At 43.2% G+C, this 23,913-nt stretch overlaps 1 pseudogene; it reads left to right on the plus strand.

Annotated features, from left to right (window-relative positions):
- Positions 1-8,974, plus strand: part of LOC117455594 (SNF-related serine/threonine-protein kinase-like) — an 18,815-nt pseudogene extending 9,841 nt beyond the window's left edge.
- The last annotated feature ends 14,939 nt before the right edge of the window (positions 8,975-23,913 follow it).

The raw sequence follows: 23,913 nt of genomic DNA on the forward strand, positions 1-23,913 counted from the left end.
AAATGTCAAAACTAATATTGAAAAAGATAATATTGTCTTAGTTCTCAAGGTGGGAGAAATAAGTCAACAAAAGCAGGTGAACTTTATTCTTATGCCAACATTTGAAGGAAATCACAGGTTTATCACAATGCAGCCGTGTGTCCCTTCTGGGAGCTGATAATGGACTCATAAGTGCTATGAAAAGATGCCTCTTTCTGATGTTATGCAACGGGTGGGCTCTCTCCTTTTGTCTCCAGTTAATGGAAAGTTAAATATAGATATTTGCTTAATCTCCAAGAAGCACCAGCTGCACTTCGAAATAAAAAAAACACTTTCCTAATAGCAATTACAAAGTACATATCCTGGGCCTATGCATAATTTAGAGCATATCTGTGCATAACAATCATTCACAATTAGGAAGATTTTGTAGAAGAAGATGTTTCATAATGATCAGCAGGACAGGATGCTTAACTCCACCTCGGGGTGAACCGTGTCCCAAGTGCTTCTTGGTTATCTCAGGAAGGAAACTGATGTCCAAATGCAACGCGGGCAGTATTATGGGATGTTTACACTCCGAGCTGTCGCCAATAAGTAGACGGCGTCGTTTCCTCGAGTGATGCTAATGGCCAGTGACGCAAAAAGGTGTTATCCAGAGATGTGTCGGCCATCTGGTTTATAAATAAAGTTATACGGGAAGGAAGTTCGTTGGACCGCTGCTGACGCAAGTAATGATGGAGCAGGGTGGCGGTTGCTAGGATACCTTGGCTAGGGGTACGATGGTGGTGGCGACCGCAGCAGCGTTGACTCCCTCCATCAGCAGGATGCTGCTCACAGCCTCGGAGCAGTAAATACTCCCCGCTTACAGTCAACTGGCACAGCTAGTCCACCTGATGGAAATCTCAAGCGTAACCTGGAAAACTGCAGTGATGTGAAGACGTATCATCAAACTGATGCAGGTGACATGAGCAAAGGGTCTGCTCAAGGTTCTGTTGTTGTGTCTTCAGAGAAAAAGTATTTTGTTGGTATTAGTATTCAGAGGAAGAACTGACTTTCGGCCTTAGCAGCAATGCAGAGAAAAGCTTAATCGGCAGGAAATCTTTCAGAGAAAAGTCACACAGTTGGTTTGATCAAATAGTGATCTGAGCAAAGTGTAGTGCAAAGTAGCGTCAGCAATAGACACATTCAAAGATTAGCACTAAAACTGGTGATTGGTCGACACCTTAGAGATGTCCCGCCCCTTAGCCTATCAGCTGGTTGTAAAAAAAAAGCCTGATAATTCATCCACACACTTCCTCCTCAGACGAACAAAATTAGCAACTAGCTGAACAGAAAACACAACCCCAATTTTACATTTAGAGCTTTTTGTGCTGCCCAAAAGTGGTTTAAAAATAATAAACACAACCTGTAAAATGATGAAGAGATTGTAAATGAACTGATATTCACAAAGAAGAATAACTGCTTAATTGCAGTGGGGTTAACGTAAGCCCAAAATCCTCAACCCAGTACATCATCTTAAAATCTTAAGCAAATAAATTAAAATAATATAACAGATGATGGCTAGAAATACAGTTTAAAAGGATCATAACAAAAGCCAGGTAGATTATATTATCATAAACATATAAAGTATTTTCTTTATAACTATTTTATATATAACTGAACATTGTTTTTTTTTCAACATAATGACAAATACCGGGTTCTTGTTACTTTCATACAGAGGAGCTTATTCTAACAAAAAAACTTCAGTACGGCATTGTAAATATTAAAGAATAAAAGTAATCCTCGGGGGCTCAACAGACTGCAGGCTGTTTGTCACGGTCTCTCTGCCTGAGTCGGTGTGACTGCAGAATGTGTGTGCAGTGGACCATCGCGCTGTCCAGAGAGCCAGCGAACGCACCGGAGCGAAAAGGTTTCGCTTTAAAAACGGATCATTAGACCAAGAGAACTGCTGCATGAAATGAGCATTTACATGAAGGGGATGAACAAGTTAGGATGAGACTCACCCATGGTTAGACAGATGTGTCCAAAGCCACGACATATTTATAGAAATGTCTCTAATCGAATATGATTCATGCTTCATTTAATGTATCTGTCTAGATTATTTATCTAGGTCAGTAAGCAGAACACGCTTCAGGTCTGTCTTCCTTATTTTTTGTTTCCAAGTCCATCTTCCTTAAAATCCAATTTGGTAGAAGTACTCAGATCCTGTACTTGAGTAAAAGTAGAAGTACCAGAGTGTAGGAATACTATGTTACAAGTAAATGTGCTGCATTCAAAATAGTTACTCAAGTAAAAGTACAAAATGATTAGCATCAAAACATTACTCATTGTGCAGATTGGTCCATTTCAGAATAATATATATGATATGTTTTTAATAATGATTGATCATGAAAAGTGTTTCTCAAAGCTGGTGCAGGTGCAGCTAGTTTGAATGACTTTGTAGACTGCAGGGTAGCTTGTGGATTTACTCCAGGTGGAACTAAAGTCTGATTTAACACTTGATTATATTTACCATCATTCATCCAGATCTGTGAAGTAAACTAAAGGGGATTACATACATGTAGTGGAGTGTAAATTACACCATTGTAGTGGTGTAGAAGTACAAGCAGCATCAAATGGAAATACTCAAGGAAAGTACAAGTCCCACCAACATTTTTACTAGGTACAGTACTTGAGTAAATCTACTTAAGTTACTCTACACACTGCTTCAAATCCACACTTAGTTGTAATACTGTGTGCACAACTCTCTTTGGTGCGATCATACATTATTCCCTGCGTGTCCTTGCAGATATCTGGAGTCTGGGTGTATCCTGTTCATGCTGGTCTGCGGTCAGCCCCCCTTCCAGGAGACTAACGACAGCGGACGCTCACCATGATCATGGACTGCAAAATACACCGTGCCTCCACACATCTCCCATGCATGCAAAGAGTGAGTACCACGCACGTGCACACACATGCACCGAGTACTCTGCAGGTGCTGCATTTTTCATGTTTCTAGATGTGTGAAGAGAAAGAGAGGCCTCTGTTCTCTTCCTCGTCCTGCTTCTCCCTCTCTGCTGCAGTCAGCTGCTCCGGCAGAGATGCAGCGCTGCGTTAAGTGTATCTAATGCACCCTTTAAAATCGGCCCTCTATTTTTAACATTGTGAGGGTTTAGCGATGCGTCAAAGCAGAGAAAGAGAACACATTTTGAACGGCTGTAGCTTCGAGAACACTCACAATGTTTTTGGACATGACTTGAAATGTTGGCACACATCACGATTCCTTTGTTGTTTGGTTGATCTGGAAATAACATAGGAAGTAGCAGTTCTTCCTGTTTCGTGAGAGAGATTTAGACAGAAAGGTTAGCTCTGCAAATCACACAGTAAGCGTAGAAAGCTTGTTTACAGGAGTAACCTGGATTCTGCCAGGTTAGGGTTTGACTGATGGGTTTAAAGACAAACACCGATAACATGGCTCTTGGATATCAGCCGCCGAGGTCGACTCCTGACACTGTGAAATATCTTTTTACCATTTGTCACGCCAGCAGAGTTATTGATCACTTAAACCAAAATTACATTATTGAAAAAAGGGCATCATCCCTCTTCTTGGAGGCAGGAGGCACTGCACATCTATTATCAGATTTTTTACAGCATTTAGCCTTTGGACAGTTAATTATGAAGAGGCAGGCAGGAAGCAGAGCAGAGAGGTATGGCATGCCGTGCAGTTTCCAGACGGACAGTATGAGAAAACAAACAATATGTTTTTTAAACATTAAAGCATGGAAACAAGTACATGTGAAGAACAAACTTCAAAATGACCATAACATTTCCCCTATAAAACCTTATTTCATAATTTCATCAGCATAATTTCTCATTTCCATTGTTTTTATTCACGTTTTTGTTGTTATTAACACTATAATTTGACTTTTTAGTATACAATTGTTCCCGAAAATAGACAGAAAGTGGCAAAGACTTAAAGTAAATCATCCATAACACCTTCTCAATCTTCTACTACGGCCCTCTTGTGTGAAATGTATGCCATATATTACACTAACTGTGATTTTGGATATAGCACTAGTCCACATTTTTGATATCATTTACATAAAATGTGCTGCCCTTGTAGTTGTATGATTTGCATACATCCTTCAATAAATATACTCTTTTTTTACTGTGAAAATGGCAAATAATGGACATAATGTTCCCATATAAAATGGTAATTTCAGGGACAGTTCATTTAATAAAATGAGCACTCAAGTCAATCATGTAAATGTGCCAGATTTAGTAATATGAGTACGTATTGAAACACATTCGAGATGTTTTTTGATAGCATAATAACGTTCCCCCTCTGTGTCTCCTCCAGCCTTATAGCCCGTATGCTGCAGAGGGAACCCACGAAGAGAGCGACCCTAGAGGAGATCGGGGCCCACGAGTGGCTTCAAGGAGTGGACCCCTCCCCGGCCACCAAGCTGTCCACGCCTCTGGTGTCCCACCGCAGCCTGTCGGAGGAGGAGCACGGCTCCATCATCCAGCGCATGGTGCTGGGGGCCATCGCAGACAGAGACACCATCACCGAGTATGTCTCTATCTCACACACACTCATAAACAATGCCTTCCTTAGAAAGTAATTAGTTACATTCATTTTGGATTACTCTGTAACATCACCTGAGAGCAACATACAGTTAAACTAAGTGCATTCGACCAACAAGATACAAACTTGAAGAAAACAGAATCATATAAGTACATCAGGTTTCATAGAGCTAAAACATTTCAAGTGCTACTCAACTGGCTTTAGACAGAGGGTCGAAGACCTTAAAGTAACAACATAATTTCATGCTCAGTAACTGTCATGTAATTACTGCTGATCCAACAGTAACGCATTACATTACTGCGTTATACACAAATGTAATCAGATTACTGTAACTTTGTAGTGCGTTACTCCTACACTGCTCACAAATGATCATGCAGCTATTCTCCCCTGTGTTATCTCAAACACTCTCCACGGTGCACAGAGATTACCGAGTGCTTTGACAGTTATAATTGCAATTAACAAGCAGCTGTCACTCCTGAGATGTTGCCATGTCTATTTGAATCTCTCCCCCCGTCACTCCTTTTATTCAGGGTTTTATGTGCTGATCAGAGTTCATGTTGTGTGTCTCAGTGTGTTTTCTCAAATTGATTTCCCCTCTCCATTTCCTTCTCCTTCTCAGGGCTCTGGAGTCGAATCAGTACAACACATCACGGCTACCTACTTTGATGGTGAGAGATGCTGAGGGAGAAGGAGGAGAAGGAGAGCAGAAAACCAGACACGCTCCCAGCAAGCAAGGCCAGTCAGGTAAAAACACAAAAAAAAAAAACAAACAAAAAACAAAAAACACAAACACACAACACACACACACACACACACACACACACACACACACCAACACAAAACACACACACACACATCTTCAGATGGACCGAGTGTTGCCTTTGCGTTGTTTGTGTACTGTCAGTTTGACAGCAGATGGACAGACAAAGCCTTTTTCATTCAGCCGAGAATAGAGAACGGACTGAGAATAGATGAAAATTTGCAGATCAGCAATATTGCTCGACATGTACTACCAAAAAATATCTTGAAATAAAAGGAGAAACAGCTCCTACTGTCCTTATTAATAAGGTTGAAGAAGAATTTTTATAAAATAGGTTAGCTCTTTAGGGTTATAAGCTAGACATCTTGTTATTGTTATTCATAGAAACAAATGGCTGCAGGATTAAAGCTAACCAGATAGCGAAGGAACTAATGTATACATAATTTCCCAAATATTCCTTGGTGTTTTTCTGTCAGCATTTATTAACGACTCAAATATATTTTCAGTTTAACCTTACTAAACCTTGTTTTCTGTGTGTTCAACCTATCACAGGCAGTCCTGGCCCACCAGAGTGGATGTTCACCAGGATGTCAGCGATGGCTTGGGGGGTCCAACTATCTCTCTCCCCGGGGGGCCACAGTCCCCTGCCCGCAGCGCTGAGAGCCTCCACAGAGGCCCCCGGCCCAAAACAGCTCTGCTGGACCTCGGCCAGCGGCCAGCATTCGACCAGACCCAGGAGAGGGGGCCCAGGCCTCCGGTGAAGCCCCACATCAACCCCCTCAGGCTGGGCTCTCTGACCTCAGTGGGCCCTGGCAAAACTCGCAGTCCCAGTCTTTTCAGCGTGGAGGAGGACGAGGAAGAGGACGACAAACCTTCTTCCCTACCTGCTCAGGTGGTTCTTCGTGCTAAAGCTCCCTCGTCTTCTTCTGGTAATCGGCTGACATCCCGAATGAGTGCCCCTGTTCTCAACCAGATCCATGAGGAGGAGGAAGAGCAGCAGGAGAGGAGGGAGCTGCATGGATTCGGTCCGCCCAAACCCAGCCTCAGCCTCAATCTGAACCCGAGACCACCGTCCCCGACCACGCTCATATCATCGCCGAAAACGGTAACACTAAGAGCACCGGTCGCTGTTTTCACCCCCAGCGCAGAGACTAGTGATGACGAGACAGAGAGTCACCATAAACTGGATACGACGTGTGTAGATGGAGACGGGGGCGAGAGGGAGGAGAGCAAAGAGGGTGGGGAGAACCGGGAGTCCAGTCCCTCAAACTGCGCCAGTCCTGGGTCCCTGTCGGGTCAAGGCAAGGCCAAAGCAGCCAGCGGTCTGGTGGAGAGCTTGAAGCTGATGAGCCTGTGTCTGAGCTCTCAGTTCCACAACCTGACGGGGGGAGGAGGGGGGGGCGGGGAAGGCGGGGGTGTTGTTGTTGCTGGGGACACACAGGACCGCCCAATGTGGAGGATGTGCATGGGCGGCTCCACCGGCAGCCTTGATAAAGTCTCGCTCCTGGGCGGCCCCTCCCCCAGGGGGAACCTGTACCACCAGCAGCCCGCGCTGGGGGACCCGCTGGGGGACCCTCTGCTGGACGGCCCCCACTCGGGCACTCTGAGGCTGGGGGAGCTGGACCTGGCCAGGGAGAACCACAGGAACATGAAGAACCGCGTGCTGCAGAGGCCTCTGAGCGACAAGACTCTGTCCGTCAACATCCACCGGGGCCCCAAGGAGGGTCTGCTGTGCACCCCCACCCCCCACAGCTGCTGCCAGGTCATCTAGATCTGCTGCACCTCCACACTTAGTCTAGTTGCCAGCACTGTGAACCTGGAAATATTTAGTACCGCAAAAGAGTTATGTTAGAAATGTCAAGTACGGGTCCCCAGCACATGCTTACTTGCATGTTGGGCAATTTGCACAATTAGCATAGGTCGCCATATTTTTTATTTCGGTGGGCTGATTTTGACTATGAGTAGGTTTGCGACCATTGGATATAGAGAGCACAAGATGAGAATGATTACCTCTACTGTGGACAATATTCTTTAAATAGATAAGCAATCTCTCCAATACAATCTCTCCCCTAAGACTCAAAATCAAAACACTCCATCAGGGTACAAATATGGTAACAATCCGGTTAAACCTTCAATTGTGTATCCTGAACACGTCAGAAATGGACTCAGAATCCTCAATAGCCCCCGAAACCACTCCAAAATTGTCCAAATCAGACAAGCCATTTTTTAAACTTTTGTCAACATAAGCTATAATGCTAATTAACGCAATTTATGCTAATTGTGCAAATTGGAAAATCCGGCAGTTTCTATGTGCTGGGGACCCGTACTTAACATTTCTAATATCAAACTTTGGGGTACTCGACATTTCCGGGTTCACAATAGGACCCTAGGAGTTGGCAAATAGACAAACTCATCATTTGATTCAAACATGTCACTACTGGCTCATGAGTTTTTTTTGTTGCATTTCATGTTGTTTACTATTATTTAACACTAACGGTGGATAACTGGGAGAAATGCCTACTTTGCACATTCGGAGACTCAGAGGTTTGCAGAGCATGTGAAGCACTTTCAGGAGATTATACGGGACACTAAAGGGACATTTTAACCTGCTGGTGTGTTTAAATAAGAGACATTAAGTTCTGGAAATAGATACTGGAGGTGCTCACATCCCTGCTCTTATACTTGTACTGTATGTACACATCCACACTATATCACTCTCTGATAAGACGATCAAAGGGAAAGATGATGTTCATGTTACATGGCGTATTTTGTTGTACTTTATGCTGTTTTGTTTTTAAATATCATAATTTGTTTTATTGATTTTTTGAGACAATCATTTTATCACTTTTTTTAATTCTGACTGAAATTCTGTTTTTAATTTAAATGAGAACAGAGAAAAATGGATAGCAGCACTTAAGAATGACGGTGGCACACAGTATTTTGTAGTCTATCACTGTTTTATTTTTCTATCTCGTACTTGCTCCACAGACTCGGAAGAAAGGAAAAGGCGCACTCACCTGTCAAGTCTCTGCGCAGTAACACGTCAGAGTTTGTACATATGTGAATAGCAGTACTCTGTACCTGTAGTATTGACGGTAACGTTGTATTTCAGTAGAAACCTGAATACTAGATCCTTTATACACCATTAATCATCACTACTACTGGTTATACAAGGTTTCCATTGAACCCGGAGATAGAAATGTATTTGAAAATACAATTTAAAATAAATTAGGATATAGGTAATGGCAGCTCTTTAAATTCAGATTACTTCTGGATAGAAAACCTTGTATATCCCGTAGCGTTCCAGGATCACGGTAGCCACTGTTGTAGCATATTCCAAGACAAAAACAACAACGAGGGGTTTTATTATAACAAAACAACACCGCCCCTCCAAGTATCGGTCTGTGTTACTGGATGTGTGACCCCTAGTGGAATATATAACTTGACCGTGCATGTGTTTTTACTGTAGCAACATTACTCTGACCCATTGAGGTCGATCCACCTGCGTTAACTACTGAACTAACAGACTCAAATGGTCACTTTACTGTAGCCTCACAGCAATACCAGCGACTGCAAAATGTACAACAAAAATGGATGTGCCATAAATTCTGTCTTGAGCATATTGTACTGTATGTATATGATAGAGATATATTAAAATGAAAAAATGTGAATGAAGTCTTGATTTTTCTTTAATTCAAGTTGATGCGCTATTTTCTTGTACTAATTTGCATATATATTAAAATCCTGCATTCAAAATGTTGTGAAAGTATCCTACGCAAAGCAAAAGGTTAAGCAAAGGTTTTAGTGCATGTAAATGGTCTGCAAAGGCTCCCACACCCTTGCCCCCCTGCCTGAAACTATTGGACTCCTTTGTTTACTTCTGTAAAATAATGACATCACTATGTAACACTCGCGCTTCTATTGGCTAGGTTTCAGACAGAGGGTGAAAGAGGTGCTGCAGCACAGGTAATATGAGGAAAATAAAAACCTTGTTGAACATTGAAGCATGTTAACATGTCACAGTAGAGGCACTAAATACTATTATGAACCTTACAAAATGAGTGTAATACGGCCCCTTTAAAGTACTTAAGTAAATGTACATGCCTTTCTCTGACACAGTATTCAGCTGGCCTTACTCTTTCTTTTTTTAACCCAACATTTACAACTTGTCACCTTATCCTGCATTTACCATGCGTGCGTGGGTGGGTGCGTGCGTGGGTGCGTGCGTGGGTGCGTGTGTGTGTAAGCCCTGGAGCTCATCTGGTCGGATCTGATTTCCCCCCAGATGGCTGATGTGGAACAGTGGCCCAGATGTTGCAGAGATTACAACTCGCTGCAGTGTGTGGAGGGAAGCTTCCAGACCATTCAGGAAAATAAATACATGGAGAGAATTCTGCTCTGTCCAAACAGATAATCTCTGGGGGGTTTTCTGTCACAAACGACAAGCTAAAAGTCATGTTTTCTGCAGGGTGGTATATCACTGCTATTAGAACATTACAAGATGTCTGCCTTTTGTTTTGTATGTTATGCTGGTGACTATACATGAATGATCCAGTGTGTATATAGTAAGGAAAGTTACTGCTATTATTGTAATAGGTGTTACAATGTTTTAAATGGTTACTGCCACAATGGCATGTTACTATACAAATACATAGACATTGATATCAATACACACACACACACACACACACACACACACACACACACACACACACACACACACACACACACACACACACACACACACACACACACACACACACACACACACACACACACACACACACACACACACACATGCACACACATACATATGCACACAAACAGACACACACATACATACATTCATACACCAACACACACACATACACGTACACACACACAAATACACACACACACACAACACACATACATACATACATACACACACATACACACATATACATACTGTACACACATACGTACACACACAAATACATACATAAATACGTACACATATACACATGCATAGTGTACACACATATACGTACATTCATACATATTTTTCTAGAAATGCAATGAGGGTCTTGCTCCTTCCCTGTACACCTCTATTAGTTAGTTTAATAATATGTTTAAACTACCTAATCTGTAGAGCATGGTTTATGTAATCCTGTGAGTCCAAATCAGTCCCTGTGGTTTGTACAGGGCAGCGGGGGATCATTCTGGCAGACAGTCAGTAAAACTCAGTCCACAGACACGCCGCTCACAGCAGCAGACAGATTATCTGCTTCTGGCATGTCAGTGCGTATTAACAGCAGGAGGCGGTTAAAGTTAATCCCTTACTGACATTTGTACAGACACAAAAGAGTATTTTGTAAGCCTGAAATTGGTATAAAAGCTACAATGTTATCGTCATTATTCTCCTTGTTTTTATGATAAACTGCAGGTCCTAGGGATTTTTTAATTCTATTTTTCACATGCCTTTAATTAACTGAAATAATAAGTAATTTCTTACATTGCACTGTAAGGTTTTCATTTACCTGTCTTATTCCATTTTAGTTGTTTTCAATTTCATATATTTTTGGCTTTTTGGTGACTGTTTTTAAATGTATTTGGAAATCTTCAGAGGTGTGTTTCTTTTCATTTTGTCTCAATGTTTTCGATGTTTTATTCAAAGCACTTTGAATGGCCTTGTTGCTGAAATGAAGCACAAGTGCCTCCAAATGGTACTGAAAGCTGCTTTAATCATTGGAAAATGTTCACATAGAAAAGCCCTTCATTCTTAGAGTAGCTCTTCTCTTTTTCATCCAATGCATGTCATTTCTGTTGGATAACAGCATGTTCGGCAATATCAGCCGGTTTCGCACTTTGTTTCTGAGCATTATGTCCATTATCTGTAATTCCCTTTTTTTACATGGTATGGAAAAAGCATAGAGCATTTAATCTAACTGTCAGTGAAGCAGAATATTACGGCTGAACTAAAGCTCCCCACACCCACCCACACACACACACACACACACACACACACACACACACACACACACACACACACACACACACACACACACACACACACACACACACACACACACACACACACACACACACACACACACACACACACACACACACACACACACACACACACACACACACATTTGTATTCTTCCCTCTGTCTCATATTCAGTATATTACATCTGAGGCTTGGCTTGCAGACATGACCTTGTTTTTAAATTAAAAACATCAAAATACTGTATAAAAAAGGGTGTAAATACAATAAATTAGTGTTAAATGTACCATGTTTGCTTTTACTATACCTCCAAATGCCAGCCGTAGTGTGAGATTTTGTTTAAAGTTTATCATGTAAAAAATATACACACACACAAACATTATACACACACACCCTTACACACTAACATGGTTGGTCTCAGAGTAAACAGACACTGTTCGGCCATGTAACAAACCTTTCTTTTAAATCTGACGTTGATAAGTGTGTAGCAATGTTTTCTTTATGTGTGTGTAAAGTACATTTCATTTCACTTGCTCAGTGTTTCTGAAACAGTGTGTGTGTTTGCTCATCTTATGCAATGTGAAACCAAGGACTGCCAAAGAGTGAGAGAGAGAAAACAGCAAGTCAATTAAAGGGAATTTTCATTAGCCGTGACAGCCTGGGAAAATAGCAAACAGGGGAGGGAGACCATAAAATAACAATTATTACAGACATTACATGGAAGGCAACAGAAGCCATGGCAATTAGACCATTTTTCTTTTTGCTTTAACTTTCCATTATGAGGAAAATGCTGATTGCAAAATGTCAAGGCTGTAAAATAATGACACCATCAACTTTCAAATTGGTTCCTTATTAATTTGAGAGCCTTTCCGGGCAAGGGCTACATTTCTGATGGGAACCGCGTAGATTTCCTCATGTGTCCCCCTTAAGTCTGATTAGCAAATTAAGACTGGAGACAAACTAGTTGTAAGTTAATAAAAGGGATATTCTTGTCAGACTTTAGCCAAAGCATTCCAATACAAATTTGAGCTTGCCTTTTCTAATCTCCACACCAACCATTTTACTGAATTTTACCAAATCCCAGTCAAACGTGGTACTTCCGATACCAAATTATTGTCACAGTGCCACGTTATGCATTCATATGCATAATCTGTTTATGGGGATTGGTTCCCTATAAGCCGCTCTTTCACTACAGTATGCAATTCTGTCTTTCAAAAGGTACGATTTCCTGGGGAAATTAAGGCTGAATGGATTAATGCAACTACACAACCAAAACAGGAAGAGGATAGTGCTTTTGGATTGTTATCCCTTCTTGCCAAAGAGTAAGGAAAATGGAAAGTAAGTGTTCCAGTTGTGTTTTTTACATTGGCACCAACAAACATACATCTTGGAAAAGCTAGGAGAATGTCTTTTAAACACTTTAACAAACCTGTGAAATTATAATTATATGACCTGGAATAGAAGGAGCAAACAGCAGGAGTGCACACACAAGAAAACAGCCGTTTAAAAAAACATTGGGCATTGTAGCTATAAATGGCAGCCACAACATTGCTGCTAAACAGGAAAGCTGCACAAAGGCAAAGATGATTCCACGATATAGCTTTGAAGTTACAGCTTTAAGAATATGAGAATTGAATTGACTATAGATAATTACTGGTTTCAAGGACAGGGGACTTCCTTCCATGCCACATCCTTTTGGTTGAAGGACGATTTCTTCCACACTAATGGTCTTAAATATGAGAATGGCGTTTTGGATCTAGCCCAAGTGCGTTTCTAAAAGTGCCCATGAAGGCTCCTCAACTGTGAGGAAGACATTTAGCTAGAAAGCCTTTGTTCGAAAGTAATTAATAAATGCAGCCAAGAGCCCTTTTCCAAGAAAGGCAAAACAGTCTGCAGGGTGACAATAAAAAGTGTTTGGTTTTGAAGGCACTGATACTGCAAAGTGGTGATTTTAATTGTTACTTTGCCTGTGAAAACATTTCATCATTCATCATTTAGTTGGAGTTGTGTTTCCTGCTATCTGGTCAATATTATTATAATATGTAGTCTTTTAGCTAAGTTTTGGTTCAAAATATCTGGCTCTTTAGTTGCTAACTCTAATGGCTAACTCTAGTAGCTAACTAGTTGCTAATTTGGTGCTTGCCGGTTGGTGTTCAGAGGGTTCTTTAGACTTTATTTAGCTGGAAACAGCTGTCCGTTGCAGAAAACAACCAGTGAGAGAAGTTTCAAGCAATAAAACAAAAAACAATATGTGAAAAGATGCTAAAATGCTGCATAGAGCTCAAGGGAACTAGCTGGGAGATAACTCTCCATTATCACTACTAGCAATCTTTTGACATTAAGGGAGTTCTTTGAACTATTATAATATAAAAATAGGGATTAGAGTATCTTTGAAGTAAGGATATTTCTAACTGCTGAATTCATTTTTAAAAAACCTGTTTCTTGTATAATAGATGGAGTCAACTTTAGTCAAACAACTTCCTACTGGCGATCACTGGAGTACTCTTTTTAAAGTTATGTTTACAGCTTCAGTACATATAAATGATCTGAATATGTACTAATGATAATTTTATAATGAGTTTAAATGTGTAGGTGATGAACGCCCAGCTTTACTTTTAACTTTACTTTTTTCTGTGTCGGGGAGAAGGGGGTAAGTTGAGCCAGTGGGTAAGTTGAACCACCCCCTGTCAACACCTTATAGTTGTAATCAAGTGACCAGAAATTATGCAAGCTCCACCCATTTCTCATTGGCTGTGAAAGAGAGATGCTCATTGTGGTCTGGTAAGTAAACATTTTTGCAAAAAAATGTTTTTTGCTTGTCAAAGTAAATGTTCTAGATGTCAGCTATATCGGCTGTCATGTCAAAAAAACACTTACGTTACTTACGTAACCCAGTGTTGTAGTCAAGTCACCAATTCACGAGTCCAAGTCACCCTCGAGTCACCACTCTTCGAGTCCGAGTCCAAGTCCGAGTCACCAAGGGAGAGTCGTAGTCGAGTCCGAGTCCAAGTCCGAGTCACCCAAGGAGTGTCCAAGTCGAGTCCGAGTCCGAGTCATCATTACCTGTGTTCGAGTCTGAGTCCAATTCCGAGTCACTTAAGAAGAGTCCAAGTCAAGTCCGAGTCACAAGTCTTCATGTATTAATCTTCGTGGATATATGTTTTGAAATGTAGCTGCTCCTCTACATTGCTGTTATCCTGTCTATTGAACTGCTGTGAAGCGAGTTTGGCTACAATTCTCGTAATAGGTGCTATACAAATATAAAGCTTATTTCTAATATTCATATTATTATTATATATAAATAAACTATATTAAAATGAGTTACCTTTTAGAGAAGTGATTATATTTGTATGCCAATATTTTCCTATGGTAAAGTTTTCGTTTTGCACTTTTATTTTGATAGTAATAAGATTGGGACTCTTATTTTGAAAGAACTTTTACGGGTTAAATCAGTTTACCGATAAAGATTTAGCCCCAGAAAGCACATGGCTACTTAGCATGCAAAATGATGTCATTATGCATGCTAAGTAGCCATGTGCTTTCGTGTTATCGGCTGAATCTTTATTTATTGATTAGATCACGTTACTCTGATGATAGTGTTCAAGACAGCCTATATGTCTGAACTCGATCCTTAGAGTAATGTGTTACGGAGCCTTCTCTTCTATATTGTTTCCACATAACGAGCATTTTGCGCTGCTCTTTTTCCATGTGGAAGCAGAATGTGTGAAAGCATACAGCACGATGCGGGGTGTGTCTCTAGACATCTCCAGACTGGAACAGCGGGGCCCAGTACGTGAACTCGCCATACAGGATAGAGGACATCAGACTCCAGAGAAAATGTGCTCGAGTCCGAGTCCAAGTCGGAGCGTCAATGTACGAGTCGAGTCCGAGTCATCGTGGGGGGGGGGGGTTCACGAGTACGAGTCCGAGTCCAAGTCATCCTGTGCGAGAATTCACGAGTCCAAGTCCGAGTCGCGTCAATCAGTGCGCGAGTCCGAGTCAAGTCACGAGTCCCGAAAATCGGCACTCAAGTCCGACTCGAGTCCGAGTCCAGGACTCGAGTACTCCATCTCTGACGTAACCCCAGTTCTCAGAGTAACATGTAGTGAGATGTCTCACTATGGGATGCGCCTCATCGCGGAGCAAACAGAAGCATCAATCTCATTACGCCAATCCTGATTGGCTGGTGATCTTGACGTCAGCGTCAGGGAATTCACCCCCTATAAGTAGCCTGCGCCACGACGCATGCGTCATTCAAAATAAGCACCTCTTCTCGCTTCACCATAGCAAGGAGGGCCGTCTGGTGAGACATCTCACTTCATGTTACTTTGAGATTGGGGTTACGTAGTACCTATAGTTTCTCATTCATAACACTCCGTTCGATGTCTCACTATGGGATATTGTAGCTCCCGTATTGCCAGACGAGTTTATCTCGAAAATCACCAAACCGACCAGAACTTTAACAGGTAGGGCTCCGACTCAACCAGGTGCCCAGCACTGCTTGAGTCAAAACTGGGAGTAGAACGTCCAGACTGTTAAAAAAGGCGGACAAAAGTGAGTGGCGAGGACCAGCTCGTCACTTGCACCAATGTCTTGGATGGGAGACATCCTGGACAGAGCTCAGGATGCAGCCAGGGTTGGGCTTCAACCACACTCTGTTTGCCCTGGGGCGAACCGAGTGCCTGAAGACTGTACAGATAACGCATGAGTGCCACTGGCTCGCTTTGCAGCTGCCAGGGTCAGCTTCATGTCACACTGTATTCAGATTGTACCACTCACGGGCCAGGCCCATAGAGCCAAGCGCTCTGGGTGTGGGTGAAAGATCGCCTTCCCCCGCTTGGGACAGTATGTCCCTGCGTAGTGGGAGCTGCCATGGCTGCCCGCACAGCAGCTGATATATCTCCGCTAGCCAGTACATAGCTGGCCAGTGCGGAGCTATCAGGATAAGTGTGTGGCGTTGCTCTCTCACTCTGGCCAGAGTTGGAGGTATCAGAGCCAGGGGTGGAAATGCGTACAGAAGGCCCGGGGGGCCAATCGTGCGCGAGTGCATCCACGCCTAACGTGCATTTAGATCACGCATCGAAAAGAACAGCTGACACTGAGCGTTGTCTTTCGATGCGAACAGATCCACCGTGGCTCTGCCGTAACGCACCCACAGCTGGCTCACAATCCTTGGATGTAGAGTCCAGTCTGCATATAGTGGTGCACCTCTGGACAGTAGATCTGCCCCGAGGTTCATCACTCTCGGTACGTGCGTCGATCTCACAGAGAGGAGACGTCTACCGCTCCATAGGATAAGTTTAGGATAAGCCAGTGTGTGTAACTGGAGAGAACGGAAACCCCCTTGGCGGTTAATATACGATATTGTGGTCGTATTGTCTGTCCTCACGAGGACACGAGAAAAGGCAGAAAGCGTCTTAGGGTGAGAAACACCGCTAAAAGCTCCAGGTAATTTATGTGCGCCCGCTGGAGACCCCTCACCGGGCGACCTTCATAAATACCTCCCCAACCTGTCAGACATGCGTCCGTGGTGACCACTTTCCGTGAAAGGACAGCACCCATAGGCACACCTCGTACTAAAAAAGTCGGGTGCAGCCAGTGGCGTAGTGCCATTACGCATTTCGCAGTAACCATCACTCTCCGTGGGCCATGGCGCGCGGGTTTAGTTTTAGGGCGGCCACCCAGCGCTGAAACTCCCTCATGTGTAAGCGTCCCAGTCGTAAGACCAGGATGGCTGACGCCATGAGCCCCAGCAATCGCAGGCATGATCTGAAGAGAACATGTTTGCGCAGCTGGAAAAGAGCGAGACAAGCTCTGAAATCTTTCACTCTTTCCGCTGACAGGCGGGCTGAAAAGGGCACCGAATTCAGGCGTAAACCCAGGAAGAGTATAGTCTGCGCTGGGCACAACATGCTCTTCTCTGTATTTATTATGAAACCCAGGTTGAGCAGGTGCTTAACGACGACATTTGTCTGCGTAACAGCCTCCTGCTCCGCATGTGCGAGAAGCAGCCAGTCGTCTAGGTAGGTCGCCAGGCGAATGCCCTGTTGTCTCAACGGGGCTATCGCGGCTTCCGTACATCGTACAAACACCCTTGGACTGAGAGACAGACCGAAGGGGAGTACTCTGTATTCGTAACAGATCCCCTGAAATGCAAATCTCAGATATTTCCTGTGTGGGTAATATACTGGGATGTGAAAATACGCATCTTTCAGGTCGACTGATGTAAACCAGTCATTTTGTCGCACAAGCCGCAGCAGAGATGTGTGAGTGAGCATTCTGAACTTATATATTTTTAGATATGTGTTCATTTGCCGAATTCCGTTCCCTCCCCGTTTGGGAACGAGGAAGTACTTGGAAGAGAAGCCACCCTGACTCTGCTCGGCGGGTACTATAGATATAGCCCTCTTTTCTAGGAGTGAGAGAATCTCTCTCTCCAGAATGTGGGCTGACTCTCCTCGGGCCTGCGAATGCAGAATGCCCGAGAAGCGAGGAGGGGTGACGGTGACTTGGAGTCTGTAGCTCCGTGTAACTGTCTTGAGAAACCCAAGCAGATGTCGTGAGCATCTCCCGCTGTATGCTCCTTAGAGCCAGCTGAGATGTCACGTCCCTTCCCCTCTGAGTCTCTATTTGTTGTGTTATGGGGCCCTCCAGTGTCTGAGCACTGTGGTGCCCCATTTCGACAATCCCCACCGACACAGCGCATGCGCGTGACGGTGGTGCCTTTACAGCTCCAGCCGGCACTGCGCATGCGCGTGACGGTGGTGTCTTCACAAGCCCAGCCGGCACTGCGCATGCGCGTGACGGTGGTGCCTTTACAGCCCCAGCCGGCACTGCGCATGCGCGTGACGGTGGTGCCTTCACAGACCCGTCAATTGTCTGCCCTTTGAGAGAGGCCGTAGCTGCTCTCAGAAGGGGAACAGTTGACGGACTGTTTATTGTTTTTCTTTTCATTTTTTTCGAGCTGCTTGAAGCCTGGATGCGTCAGCGGAAAATGTTTTATGACAGAAAAATCAATAAGTGTGTGACATGTGTTTATGCGGACTTGAGGATGGTGTTGAGGCATCTCTCGAGGCGGCGGGAACACATTTAGAGCTGGGGAACCGTAGACTTCCAGCTCTGTCACAGAGGGGAGAAGGAGGAGCTGTCACGCCGCTCGCTTCTTCTTCCTCGACTGCTGGCCGAAATTCTGGGTTGGCTGCGCCTGGGCTGCAGCCGGAACCGGAGATTTTCTAGGCCAGCTCGCCCTCGTCCCCTGCCTGGGCTGGGGACTCGGGGCGGACTGCGACCTCTGCGTTTTCGGTATTTTGAACCGAGCAAGGTTCGGGGCAGCTTGGACGAAGGCAGCGGCTGGGCCATATATCCTCACAGAGCTCCGCTTGGTATGCGGTTAGCAGTGAGGAAACGTTCAGAGCCCTGGCGGACAACGCTGCGGCTCTGTAGGACCGTTCAGTCATGGTCGACTGGAAACGGTCCACCTTCGCTGGCAGCGTGGGGTTCCTGCTTGGTGACGGGCCCATCCTCGGTAGGAGGTGGGCTGCCACCAGCAGTTCCATCGGCAGTATGCGGAGCAGGCCGAGCCTCCGCGGGCGAGACCATGGTGAGGTCTCGCCAGGAGCTCCTGCCTGGTGAGGCGTGGGGCTCCGTTCCCGCGTCTCTTGCCGCCACCGGGTCCTGGCCTGACACGGCGTGGGATCCCGGTTCCGCAGCTGCCGCTGTTAGTGAGCCCCAGACCGACACAGTGAGGGGCTCAGTCTCTGCGGCGGACGCCCCCATGTCTTGATTGCCAAACGGCGAATCAGTGGACATGAGGGAGTCCTGTTCCAACAAGGCGTCCATCTTGTTTGCCTCGTGGCGTGGAGAGGACCCGCTCGTAACAGGTACGTCGTTGAGAGAAAAGTGTTACCAACCCGTCCTTAATCCGGAGAAAAGGGACGGTGTGGGTCCTTTGTTCTCAAAGAATATTGACTGGTGTGTCAATATACTTCTAATCCTTTTCTCCTCCGTGAGAGAGAAAAAGAAAAGCGTCCTCGCTACCGTGGTGACAGTAGTAAGGGGAAGCTAGCTAGCAACAGGTGTGTTGCTAGCTTGAAAAAATCAGACCTACCTTACTTTCCGGGGAAGAGAAGGGCGAGGTTGATTTCAATACTAACTGGCGTTAGTATTACCGTCTTCCTGCAAAGCAGAAGGAGTAGCCGGCGAGCGCCCGTCGACCGAAATGGTTATATTTGGGTTCAGTCTGTGGACCATTAAGCTTGTCCGGCTAGAGATGTGCTCTGAAGCGAGAAGAGGTGTTTGAATGACGCATGCGTCGTGGCGCAAGCTACTTATAGGGGGTGAATTCCCTGACGCTGACATCAAGATCACCAGCCAATCAGGATTGGCGTAATGAGATTGATGCTTCTGTTTGCTCCGCGATGAGGCGCATCCCATAGTAAGACATCGAACGGAGTGTTATGAATGAGAAACATATATTGTATATGTTGATGTGTTGGCAGCGTGTTAAACCATGTGAATCATTAAGCTAAAGATCACTCTGAATTTTAATGCTAGGCTATTTCTTCTAAAATGGTGGCTATGGGGTAAAGTGAACCATGGGCCTTGGGGTAAGTTGAACCAGTTTTTCAATGGAGAAATTAATGAAAGTAGGCCAAGTTGATAATAAGAGCTCATTGTAGGCTACATTTAAAGTTGAATTTACCCTGTTTGATTGGTAAGATGTATGCAATTGTATCACCATTTGTATGATTACTTTTCCTTTTATCATGTTAAAAAAAATCAATCAATTCAATCGAAATGTATATTAAAAATATTTGAAAAACTAAACTTGTATTTGGTTTGTTATTTATTGCTTAAAGTTTCCTTTAAGATTTGTTGTAGGTATGCCCAGGTTCGAACAGGTATGCCCAGGTTTGAATAGTGGTTCAATTTACCCCCTGACCTGGATCAACTTACCACTAACCCGGGGCAAGTTGAGCCACAAGACCACTTTTTTTTAAGAAGTAATATTTTCACTGCCCTTGATCAAATATTAATTATTATCATTGCCATTTTTACTATGTGTCATTTCTCCCTGCTCAGAGGACAGCATAACTAAAAAATGGCTCAACTTACCCCACTCTCCCCTATCTGTGTTATCATGTTGCACTGTTGGAGAAGCCTGTGACCTAAGATTTTCATCGTCATAACTACACTGTAGCTATGTTCATAGGACAAAATAAAGAACCTTGAACCTTGAACTGAAATTAAACAAACAATTGAGACACGCTTGTAAATTTGCCTGGAGACATGCTAGACCAGATTTAGTTGGATTCAATAGTTTTAGTGAAGAAGGAGGAATACAGGATGTTATGAATCAGCAGCACTTCAGTATCAGTCGCAGAGAAGTCTCTGATGAGATGGCTCTGCATGAGTCTGAATGTAAAACTAGCATTGCCTCTTTGGATGCATTTACCTCCTCCTGCGAGGTGAAGAGAAGTCATCACATCCACATGCGTTTCCTGTGCTGTGTCTGTAGAGAATAACCAGCTGGCAAACTCCAGATCTACTTCTTTCAGGCATCATTTAAATGCGGTGATCATTAGACGCCTTTGGTATGATGTGTGTGCTGTGAAGAGCTCTCAATGCATCAAGGCTGGGAATTGATTTATGGCAAAACAAAACCTAGCTTTCATATCAGTAGTAGGGGAATTTACTTTATAGATATTCCTTTTTTTTTTTTAAACACAGTGGCACTGCACACTTTAGTGACATATTGTTCTTATTTATTGTGCAAATATCAAGCTAGCTGCCAACTCTGCGATACAAATAAATATTAGGAGTGTAAATATCATCAGTTACTCTTGAGCAGACAATAATAGTTTGGTTTAGACAAGCGGGTAGAGGAGCTGCAAATGTGTCATTGCAGTGGATTGTCACGTAAACATCGAATAATTGTTTGTTTGTTGTATTGTTAACTTTACATTTTTTGCATTTCAACTTATTGTATTCAATGCAACACAGTTTCTGATACAGATTAGGCTAGAGTAATATTATTAGTACTTTACTAGGATTGCTTTCAACGTGTGTGATAGAAAGAAATTCAGTAACTGGAAACTATTGTGACGGTCAAAATGCATTGAAAACAGATTGTTACGTTCCCTCCAAGTCTAGGGGTACCAAGGCGAACAAAACACAAGGATGACCAAGCACAACAAACAAGAGAGAAAACCGATCTCTGGAGTAACGAACAGGTCGTTTAATGAACAAGACAGGAACACGGGCTCACCAGCCAACTTGCACAGAATACTAAAGAATCAATATATCTATGATCTCCTATCAATCGGCAAGACACAGTTTTGTACACAGGCAGCCAGAGGAGGAAAAAGGAGGCCTCACTGCAGTCTTCCTCCGGTCCTATATGGAGGCCCTGATTGGGAATTAGGAGCACCTGGGGAGAGGCTGCACCTGGGGACAATCAGGCTGCACCTGGGGAGTCAGAGGGAGAGAGAGAAAGACACACACACACACACCCACACAAACACTACGGCACGTAACACAGATGGATGTAAAAAACATCAAAATCCGATAAAATGTTTTTAGTTTAGGAATAATTACCGCTTTAATTCATATTACTATGCGTTAAGGTTTACAAAAACAATATTTTAAGTGAAAAAACAAGAACAAAAGTTGAAAATACCAACTTATTTTATCCAATGATATCAATCACTTTAATTAAATTAGCATTGTTTCCATGCTAGAATGTTCAAAAAGGTATTTATTTTTAAACCTATTTAACACACTACAGGAAAAGGAGGACTCAAAAAAGCATAATAGGGTCTCAAAAGCTTTGAATGTAAAATAAATTACACGGGAACCATAAAAATAGTCCTTAAAATCTTTGAAATATATGTTTAGTCAGACAGAGATATCACTGAGAGCTTTTAGATCAGAGCTTGATGCTCTGGCTGCAGAAACCTGTATGTGGTGGTATGGATGAAAGATAAAATAGCGAGCTGAGAGGTGGCCAGCAGCCGAGCGAGCAGTGTGTGTTTCTGTGCACACGTCTTTTATCCGCAGTTATATCAGGCCGTCAAGCTTTCAATCCAAACCCAGTATGAAAGGTCCTGTCACTTTTCTCACTTTTCGTATGAAATGATTTCATGCCCATGTGACTGAGTGGGAGACTGAGACGTGATGAAAAAGCCTGCGGGCTTATGAAGTGAGTTTTATGGACAGAGGCCAGGGCACAGTGTGTGTGCATGTCTCCACAGAGAAGCTGCACACATGCTGATCCTCCTCTCTGACAAGCAGCCAGCCTGCATCTTCAGGGAAACAAGCAGCCCATAATTACCTCTTCCCACCATAGCATCACTTCCTGCAAGTCAGGGATCCAAAAGACTTGTCTCCGTGGCTACCCTGTTGCCAGGAGACAGTTTGGGTGGGCCGCGTGGATGTCTTAGAAATGACAGACGGGCAGAGGTAACGGGTCTTGGTGCTCAGAAATAACACATCTCCTGCTATCAAGTCTCTCCTTCTTAACGTTTCAAACCCAGAGCCTTTAATACCATGTTGTACCTTCTGCATAAAGATGACATGTTTTGGGAATCAAATGTAAAAAATGTGTCTTCTTGACACACTCGTTCCTGTTAACAAACTTGTAGTTATGTTTGCATTTTGGTTTTCTCTAGGAAACACATTGTATGCATTCCCAAAGTCTAATGTGTTGAATGTGTGTACAATATGGAGTATTTCCTTCCAAATAAAACACTTTTTTGAATATTTTAAATCAAGTAATGTTTGCAAGTGGTCCAAACCTTTTTTAACGAATCCATTATTCAAACAGTAAAATAAAGTGAAACCGAGAGCTGGAATTGTTTATCTTTTTGTATCCAATGTACAAGTCTGTTTACCTGACAGTGGATTACTACTGCATATTATTTATATAAATAAATAAATAAAGATTGAGATTGAGATATGTAAAGAAGTTGAATGAAGTCACTTGAGTCAGCATCTGTTCGGGCCCCAGGACTACACGTTTGAAAAGGAAATCAATCTGAGGGTGTGACGTTATGGAAACTCTGCAGCCCGCTCCTCATCTCTGCATGAAGCTGCATAAAACACATTCATCACTGACAGCACTGTTGGTGGTTAAGTTGCATCGTGGTTAATATAGGCATCCGTTTTTAAAAGTAATCCATGATATAAAAATAAGAAAACAATATGTGTTTTTGCTGAATCGATTGTGATTTTCTTTTTTGATAATGTCTGTTATGAGTCTGACGATATAGAAGTGAAATGCTAAATAGCTAGAGTACTCTTAAAGTTGCAGCACTTTGAAAACCAAGGGGGAAACTACCTTTTACTTTGCAATTAAGACACTTCTCACACCTAGTAAGTATTTTATGATGAATCAGGTTTTCCCTCGTAGTAACCTGGGGGACAATTCGCATGATGTAGCAAAAGGTGTTACCTGTAGATATGAATTTAGGGGTTTTATGTGCGTTTCCACAAAATGTCTCATAAACAGACACATGTCCATTTATTAAAAAAAAAGCTAATTTCTGCAGACTCACATATTTACAAAGTGTATGTCTCCCAGTGAGGGATCAAGTTGTCTAACTCATGTCGACCCCCTTTGAA

Source organism: Pseudochaenichthys georgianus, chromosome 11 (genome assembly GCF_902827115.2).
Source record: "Pseudochaenichthys georgianus chromosome 11, fPseGeo1.2, whole genome shotgun sequence".
NCBI classification, from domain to species: domain Eukaryota; kingdom Metazoa; phylum Chordata; class Actinopteri; order Perciformes; family Channichthyidae; genus Pseudochaenichthys; species Pseudochaenichthys georgianus.